The 9,482-nt window shown below is 48.3% G+C and overlaps 1 pseudogene; it reads left to right on the plus strand.

Moving 5' to 3' along the window:
• The first annotated feature begins 5,458 nt into the window (after window positions 1-5,458).
• On the plus strand, window positions 5,459-6,412 carry LOC138815288 (transcriptional regulator protein Pur-beta-like; annotated as a pseudogene).
• Window positions 6,413-9,482: the final 3,070 nt, after the last annotated feature.

A 9,482-nucleotide genomic window follows, 5' to 3' on the forward strand; every position in this document is an offset into this window, starting at 1 on the left:
TGCAGCCTCACCTCCAGATGTTTCCACTGATATGGGAGGACAGAGACTACGAACTCCATGGGGGAGCCTCATACAGGAAGATGCAGCCAGCCCTTCCTTGCGTGTGTTTATATAACTGCTAGGTCTGAAAAGACAGGGAGTGGCATAAGGCCAGAAAGAAGCATTGGTTGGGAGGGGATGGAAAATGCTGTGTGGTAACTGTTGAGGCTACTTGTGGTTACATGGTAGTTTGTGGGCCTGGCACCTTCCCAGGCAGCTTCAAGTCCCACAGACTTACAGGGTTGATGGCTGGAAGTTGAGTGAGTGGGTGCACCTGGGGGCTTGTAAGAGGAGAGATGACAGAGAGGCCAGTGAAGGGGTGAAGAGGAGTGAAAGCTGGTTCTGCAAAGACCTACATGTCCACTTGGGTGAGACCTGGATGTGTTCCAGCTGACCAAATCGGTGAGAGCCTTGCAGGACAAGGATCACCTGGTCACTCACAGGGCCTGTTTGCTGGAGCACCGTGCCTCCATGGGGCCAAAAGGGTTGTGGATACCCCCTGGGCATCTGCAACAAGTACCCTTTGTTACTGTCCATATGGTGTACATGTCCTCCATAATCATGAGAACCATCATCCCATTTTCTCTCCAGGAATGGGCAGAATCTCTTGGCAAAGTAAGACCCATTTCCCTGGAGGCTTGCTGGCAGGAGCTCAGAAAAACTCTAACACTTTTAGAAAGGGGAACTGAGGAGGATCATGGGATAAACACACACACACACACACACACACACACACACACACACACACACACGTGTGAAAGCCTACAAAAGGTGAGGAAGGTGTTCGGCCCCTGGCAACAGAGCTGAGAGGCAGTATTGGGCCTGGGACTGGCTAGGAGGGGAAATGTCAGAATTCAGCCAAAGCATGCCAAGTGAAATGCAGATGGGTAGAGGCAGCTCTTGTGATACCTCATTTCACATGTGGGCATCAAGCTTCTTTCTCCTGTGATGAGTGTCTAAACTGGGGGAGTGTTGGATAGTGGGCATGGAGACAGGGCTAGGATTACATTGGCACAGGGCCCTTTTCAGTGATCTCATTTTCAAGGATGTCTGGGGAAGGAAGGTGCCTAGGGCATTGTGGTAATTGCAGAGAAAGCTCTGTGTGACTGTGTGTAAGCCCGACCCAGTGTTAGTGTGTTGTGTGGGAACAAGTGTGCACACACACTCACCCAAGTGAGTGACCAACGCAGGTGCCTAGTGGTCACACTGAGGCAGGTGGAGGGTCAGCTGATGTTTGCCAGCTGGGGTCATCTCCTGTGCACAAGTCTGAAAAGACCGGGGCGGCATGTGGGCAGTAAGGAGAATGAGGGTGGGAGGGAGGGGAATGGGGTGGCTGCTGTTGGGGCTGTTTGTGTCCCCATGGATGCAGATGGGCCTGGCACCTTCCCTGACAGCAACAGAGCCCATAGACTTGTATTGTTGATGGTAGGTTGGCATGGCATGCTTGTGGGCATGTGGGATGAGAGATGACAGTGAGGCCAGAATTGCCTCCCAGTGTCAAGTGACAAGCTAATCCAAGTGAAGGCTCTGGGACAGCAAGGACCCTGTCTTTTGCTGTCTGTCCCTATGAGGCCTCCCACCTGTCCCAGAGGGGGAAGGATGATGGGCCTGTATGGGACTCACAGTACTGGGCTGGCCAGTACAAACTTCCATGGAGCTGAGCGATGGGAGCAGTAACTCACCAGCTAATGCCTCCTATACTGTGTCTAAAATGAAACCTTGATTCTTGTCGATAAAGATTACTGCCCAGCTTAACTCAATTTCACACTCTCAAAAGCTACCACTGAGAGATCATATCCTATGTACCTTGACAGCAGTGCCTTGTCCTGCTTTGTCTGATACCTCAGGCTTTGGAAAAGGAGGATAAGGATAGTGCAGATTTTCCATGGACCGAGCTTCCAGTTGTGCTTCTGCCACTCTGCTGGTCCTCAGAGCTGACCTATGGGCAAAGGATGTCTATATTCCTGTCTAGTGACCTGGGCCAATTCAACCTGACCACACACAATGGGACCACAGATCTCTACACAGATCAAATGCCTGAATGTATGTAGGTGCAACCTGGAAAAGGCTCATCTTCTGTGTGTCTGCTTCCCAAGGGTGTAGGCATCACTCAGAGACTACGAGCACATCTGGTTCAGTGGCCCAATACAAGGGCCTAGCCCCAGACTCCAGTGAGCCCTCAGACGTCCTTTCCCTGTACCTTCCCTCTTCACTCATGCCATGTGCACAGGCCAGAATGCCACCACTCCCTCATGTCCCAACCCTCATGCTCCTGCATCCACAACCCCATACAGCCAAGCCCAATCCTACCTCTGTTACCTCAACCTCAGGGCCCTCACGATTCTCAAAACCCCTTTCAGTCTTAGCCTTGAACACTAGTCTCTCTGCCTTTGGTCTCGCCCACTGAGCTCACTTAAACCTCAACCTACTCAAGGCTCCTTGTAAACTGTTTACAGCCTCCTGTTCCTCATTCTGCAGTGCAGCTTTCACCACTCGCTACCAGCTATCTTGCTTGTACCCTGCTTATGCAATCTGTCCCCCAAACTCCCTTCCCATTAATGACAAAATGCTATTTCCTAGTGGAAAGAATGCCCTTCAGCACTTGGTAGGGGTAGGTGAAGTTCCCCACCCCCACTCAAGAGTCTGACCCTGGAGAGCATCTCCATGGCAAACCCACCTGGCGTTTACTACACCATATCTTCCCATGACGTAAGTGTTCTGCCTGCAGGGCAGGTCTTGATGGCATTGGACTAGAATAATTGCATGTCTGAGGTCCAGAGTGCCTGACAGCCTACACCTTGGGCTACCTTTTGCCACTAGTAACAAGCAAGTTTGTCAGGACTTACTTTGTCATTTCTCTGCTTCTGGACTCTGAGCTCCTCCAGGACCAGAGACATTTAAGCTTATAAGACAAAAATGCAATGCCCAGAGGTAGGGACAAACCACATCTCCTCCTTGGGCTGCCAGAAGGAAAGGACCTTCCTCACCTGCACGATGGCCTCCACACCCACTAAGCCAAAAGAGCCAGAGCTGGGTAGCAGCTACCATGCCATCAGACAGGGCCAAGTCATCCCTCCAGATAACTCAGGGCTCTGTTTAGAGAAGGTCTCTGATCTGTCAGCTCACAACCTAACCACCTCAAGTCCAGCTGTAACCATGGGCAGGATAACAGGTAAGCAGGAAGTCCTCAAGAGGGATTTGGCAGCACTCCCTATGAACTGCCCTCGCCTGTGCCAACACACATCACATCATGAAAGCCCCCCCCCCAACTCCAGAGGACATTCTTCAGCAATCCTTACCAACTCCCAATGGCTATGCTTTGGCATAGATCAGAATCCACAGATGCACAGTGTGATCCCCTATTGCTAGCGATCTCCAGTATCAGAGCAGCAGAGGACATGGCTGGGTGTAATCCAGAGATAAGTGCAAATGGGGAAGGAGCCTTGCGACCCTGGCCCCATCTCTGTCCTCAGCTGTGGCTTTGTCAGTCCCTACACATCCACATCGACGGAGGCAGTTCCTCCACTAGGTGTCCTCCGTCGTCGCGACAGAGCTGGTCCTCGGCACACATTTGAACAGCAGATTCCTTGAGGTCCACGGCCTGACTAACAGGTCCAAGGAACTGCCAAAAATACTCTGGTTCTACCTGAGAAGCATGGCTTGTGTTCCTTCTGAGAAGGAACAGACAGGGAAGGGTCCCCTGGCCTAGAGGTGGGGAAACAGAAGTCATGACTTGGTCCATATCAGTGGACAGACAGATTAAGAAGGCTCAATGGCAGTGCAAGACTGAGGTACTATTGGTGTCTTTCTCATTGTAAAGCACCTTGATCAAGTGGCTAGGTCCTTTACCTCTGAAAGGAGGTCAGGAAACAGAGCTTGTGTCTATGCTGTCCTCAGAATGCTGGGAATTGAACTCAGACACTTTCACACAGTAGAAAACTGCTTTAACCACTGGTCTACCTCCTCAGTCGTTGGCTTTCTTTTGAGACAATCTCACTATGAAGTTAAACCCTGGCCTCCAGCTGCTCTCTACCTGTCTCTTCCACCTAAGTACTAGAATTATAGATGTGGCCCAGCCCATCTACTCTTGTTTTCCCCTTGAGATCTGCTTAGAGCCAGGTCATCTTCTAAGTAAGAATTCATCAAGGCAACTTGGATGCAGAAGCATTTCCCTGTCCATCCATGGCTGGCTCAGTCATCTAAGTCTCTACATGAAAGTCAGGCACACATCCATTCTGCGCATCTCCTGGATCTGCCTAAGATGCCACTCCTTTGAATAAAGCAAGGCCTGGTCATTCCCAGAGAGGAAGAAGCCCCAGAGAGTACACTATTGATCCCCTAGTGAGGACGTGGCTAGTAACACAAGCCCTGAACATGTAGACTTTGCACCAAGACCTCAGGTGAGCTTCTTTTATCCTGAAGTGTGAAGTGGTGGCCTGATTATCTAGCACTTATACCAGTGGGTTGCGAGCCCAGGATGTGGCAGGTAGAAGTGCTCATGTACACCAACAAAGTCCCATTAGGGACTGGCCTAGCCACCCACTCCTTGGTCTAGAACATATAGGTTTTTTGACAGTGTGACAAAAAGGAAGAGGGAACAGAGCCAGCATTCCAAGAGAGGTTTTCTAGGTCTCTGAGGCTCAGCTGTGCTCTCTGCTGGGCAGTGGCCCTCAGGATGTTGGCATAGATGCATTAGAGTCTCTGGTGTGCATGGTACATGAAACACTTTCAGCTTTTGCTGGCTGCAGAGCAGGCCAACCTGCAAGCAGGCAGCAGGCAGCAGGCACAGCCTGGCACTCAACCAAAGACCCTGATGTAGGCTACCCAAGGTAGAAGGTGAAAGTTAAGAGTGGGTTTTACAGACACACACTGAGTCAGAGATCCTGAGGGAGGAACCCCACCAGCTGTTGCTCCAACCAGCCCTGCAGTGGATGGTGCTCAATTCTGACACTCAATTTAATGTCGCATGAGCAGAGTACAAATCCATACATTCCAGCCGTGTGACCTTCAACCAATGCCAGTCTTCGCACTTAAGAATAGTAATTCCTCTCTATAAAATGGGCTTATTCACCACTGGCAGCAAGTATGGCAGCCTTTCGGTCATCAAGGTCAGCAAAGGCAGCCTGGAAGGTGGTCACCCAATGGTGGTGGTGCCCTATGATGACAGGCCACAGTCTCCTTGTCACCATTGGCGAGCACCTGGAAGCCCACTTGGGTAGAGTACCCCAGCTCAGTAACAGCCACTGGCCCAGCACACAAGAATTCTCCTTGGGGGATGGGGGATGGCGGCGGCCGGCGATGAGCAGCGGGAGCGCATGAGGAGCCGGCAGGCAAGGCTGGGGGGCCCTGGAGCGCGAGCCGCAGGGCGGAGGGCGGGGGCGAGAGCACAGTGGGCGGCGGCAAGGCAGTAGCCAAGAAGATGGTGGACAGCAACAATGGCAGCTAGCACGGCGGCGGTGGTGGCGGCAGCGGTGGCGGTGGCGGCGGCGGTGGCGGGAAGGGAGGCTTCCAGCCCGCACCCCGCGGTGGCGGCCAGCAGGAGAAGCAGAAGCTGGCCTCGAAGTGGCTGGATATCCAGAACAAGCGCTTCTACCTGGATGTGAAGCAGAACGCCAAGGGCGGTTTCCTGAAGATCGCAGAGGTGGGCACGGGCAGCTCCAAGAGCCGCCTCACACTGTCGATTGTGGTGGCGGCCAATTTCTGTGACTCGCTGGGCGACTTCATCGATCACTACGCACAGCTGGGCCCCAGCAGCCCCGAGCAGCTGGCAGCGGGCGCTGAGGAGGGCGGCAGGCCGGCGCACCTCAAGAGCGAGTTCCTGGTGTGTGAGAACTGCAAGTACTACCTGGATCTCAAGGAGAACCAGCGCGGCTCCTTCCTGCACATCCGCCAGACCATCAACCGCGTCGGCGGCTTTAGCGCAGGCCCAGGGCCTGGCGGCCTCCAGAGCGGCCAGACCATCGTGCTGCCTGCGCAAGGTCTCATCGAATTCCGACACGCTCGCCAAGCTCCTCGATGACTACGGAGGTGAAGACCACGAGCTGGCCGGAGGCCCAAGAGGCGGTGCCGGTGGGGGGGGGGGCTGTACGGGGAACTCCCGGAGGGCACCTCTATTACGGTGGACTCCAAACGTTTCTTCTTCGATGTGGGCTGCAACAAGTACAGAGTTTTTCTACTGTGTGAGTGAGGTGAAGCCGTCCTACTGCAATGCCATCACCATGCCCTTAAAGGCCTGGGGCAAGTTTGGTGGCGCCTTCTGCCGGTATGCGGATGAGATGAAAGAAATCCAGGAGCGGCAGAGGGATAAGCTTTACAAGCGTCATGCTGGGGGGGTGGTGAGGAGTCCTAAGGCGAGGAGGTGGATGAGGATTGAAATGGCAGCTTTCCCCCCTGGCCTCCCCCACCCTGTTACCCGCGCCCCCCACCCCCCATCCCCCTGGCTAGTTCCCATTCTTGCTCATTCCCCTGTGAGCTAGTGGAGAGGGAGCCCGGGAGGCCACCAAGGGAGAAAAAAAAACCAACAAAATTAAAAAAAATAATATAGTTAAGAGAAATAACCATAAGACAACAGTCTTGAACAGTGAGTAAAGCAGTAAAGTTCCAGAAATTGACAGCAACCTGCAGAGGACAACAGCATCTCCTCACCTGCAAGTATCTCAGCTTCTATTTCCCACCCGAGGTTCCTAAGCTCATCTAGATAATCCTGAAGGGGATAGATTTCGAGTCTGTGCCCCTAAACACATCTGACTTACCCAGATCCATCTGTGTATAACAGTTGAATTTGTGTTGTACCTGGGTAAATCTAAAGGATCTCTCCAGGCCGAGCCGCCGTTGCAGTGTCTATCCTTCACCTTTATTCTAATCAGCCTTTTGGATCGAGATCTTCACGGAAATTCTTGAGACAGAGAGACCTTTGCAGTTACCCAGTCCTGAGAGTCCAGGTTTATGAAAAGGAATGCAACTTTACACAATCATGGACAAGGCAAAAAAGAATTCAAGAAGCCATCAGTGAATCAAAACAAATTGGATTTTTTTTTAATGATTTTGCATGGAACCTGGCCCCATGTCTTTTCTTTGCAGAATTGTTTTCCGGGATGCAAAAATTCAAAAGCCAATGCTTGAACTAGAGAATTCATTACTAAAATAGTTTAAAAGTTGGGCAAAAGGATTTTTTTTTCAAAAAATAAAAGCAGTTTTACATTGGGGGTTGCTGAGGTAGGCACAATACGTCAGGCATAAAGCACAAGGCAAACTCGTTGAGTGGATGGGTTGCTGCTCACTAAAGTTCTTCCCTTGATCTCTAAATGTGGAGGTCATTACCAAGAAGTGGCATTGGTGTGAATGAGAGCCAGATCCCATGGCTCTAGCATATGAGCAAGTGAATTATGGCTAATTTGGCTGTTATAGCCACTGATTGGCTGCATTTTTAACTGTAAAACTTGATGATTTTCTGCAAAAGGGACAGTATGGCTACAAGCCTGAGCTTTAATGGAATATGCATCCTCACAGAGAAGTTGGAAATAACTAAAACTGAAGTCTTAATTCACCTTCAGTTTAATCTGTGGATTTGTTCAAATACTAAAGATCCTCAGGTTCAGAATTCCAGCATCATTTATTCTTTAAAACAAATTTTTAAGAAATTGATCCATCTTATTAGTACCTCACAATCAAAGTTGGCAAATGATGGATGAATGATTAAAGCAGTGCACCCGGTGGAAGCTGAAATCCATCTGTGAATGGAATTGATGTGAACGTGAATATGCTGACTATATCCTAGAAACATTTTTATAACATCTTGAAATTGCAACATACTGGCATTGGCCAGTTTATCCAGCTGTCTTTCAAGAATAAAAGTTGGGGTTTTCATGGATCACCTCTTCTATATTTTAAGTGGATTTTCAGTAGAAATGATTTTTATTAATCAAGTTAATCCCACCCCATCAAAAGGTATTTCTAGAAATGTCACAGGCCTAGGAAACTTTGAATTGAATGGGAGCTAAGGTTCTTTCCAAAGTTTTCAGGTATTCTTTGTGTGACACCTTCTCAACCAGGAGGCAAGTAACCCCATCTCCACAATCTTAGTATTTTTTAACTGCATGCCTGCCCTTTATTTGAGCTGCCTTTTTAATTTATTGCATATCCTTTTTATTATCTTATTTTGTTATTCAATCTATACAATCGTTTTCTATTTATTGGGAAATAAGTAATATACAAAACGGTCATTTTCATGTATTTGTGGGTGGCTGAGAGGGAGGGAGATACTTATGTATATAAAATTAGGCCTTTAAAAAAAAATTAGACTATGACTCAGAATAATGTTGATCTTAGGTTCAAAGAAATAGAAGAGTCACAAACATTGGTGCCCTTTTCAGACTATTTCTCTACTCACATCATTCACATTAGAATTTTTAAACATTTTTTATAGCTTTTCTTTTCAAATTTTCTCCTTTGCCAAGAATGTTTACTAAATTGTATGGGAGCAATAGTATTTTTGATGTTTTAATGACATCCGTATACTTGTACTGTATTTTGTACCACAAGGCAGCTGTTTTCAATAATGTCTCGCTGTATTTACCCATGTGTTTTGAGTGTTTTGTTTCTTTGCTGCGGAGAACAAATTCCTAGTTTTAGTAAAGGAGATGAGAAGCTAGCATTAGGCTTGCAGAAACTGTTTAAGTTTCAACTCTGAGGCAGCAATGGAAATTAAGGTTGCAGCTATTAGTTGATCGCTATAACTTTTGCATTTTCAAATCATGTACAATTCCTGTATAGACCAACTTATTTTCTTGCTTCAGTGGTGATTCTGTTGCTCAGCTGCAGTGAGCCAGTTCAATTTTGCAAAGGTGCAGTACCTCTCCTTTTCAAGGGAGTGGTTTATTAACCTTTTTTCTTTTCTTTTTATTTGGCTGAATTGCAGTAACTAGCCTTGCCTTTCTATTCTGTAGAAATGACAGGGTCTTCACAATCTTTACCAGTGGCTACTAAGCTATAATTAGCTGAATAGAAAGAATGTAGAAGTGGTCTGAGGCGTATAGAGTATATGCCAAGAACAGTACCATATATGGCATCAGCTTTGGTTACCAGAGAAATTTTCTTAGTCATAAGACCATATAACAGTTATATATCATATGTAAGTCTTTAGATATCAATTTGAGAATCCTCCAAAAAAAGGAGCAAAGAATGTGTAAGCTATGTGATGGCAAAAGTAATTTATATTAAAATTTTGACCTGCCTGTGTAAGATTAAGTGGTGAATGTCCTAGTGGTGGGTTTTTTAGTCTTAAACCAACCTCTGAGGTTTATTTTTCCTGCAGGGGTGTTTCCTCGCCTCTCTTCCACTGTAGGAAGATTGCAGAAGGATGTGGATTAATTGTAGCATTTCACTGATCCTCATTCCTGTGACTAGGGACAATAGAAATCTGCAGAGCATGGAGATTCATTCAT

The sequence above is a fragment of the Dipodomys merriami genome, unplaced genomic scaffold (assembly GCF_024711535.1).
Source record: "Dipodomys merriami isolate MVZ:Mamm:240054 unplaced genomic scaffold, mDipMer1.0.p SCAF_634, whole genome shotgun sequence".
Lineage (NCBI taxonomy): Eukaryota > Metazoa > Chordata > Mammalia > Rodentia > Heteromyidae > Dipodomys > Dipodomys merriami.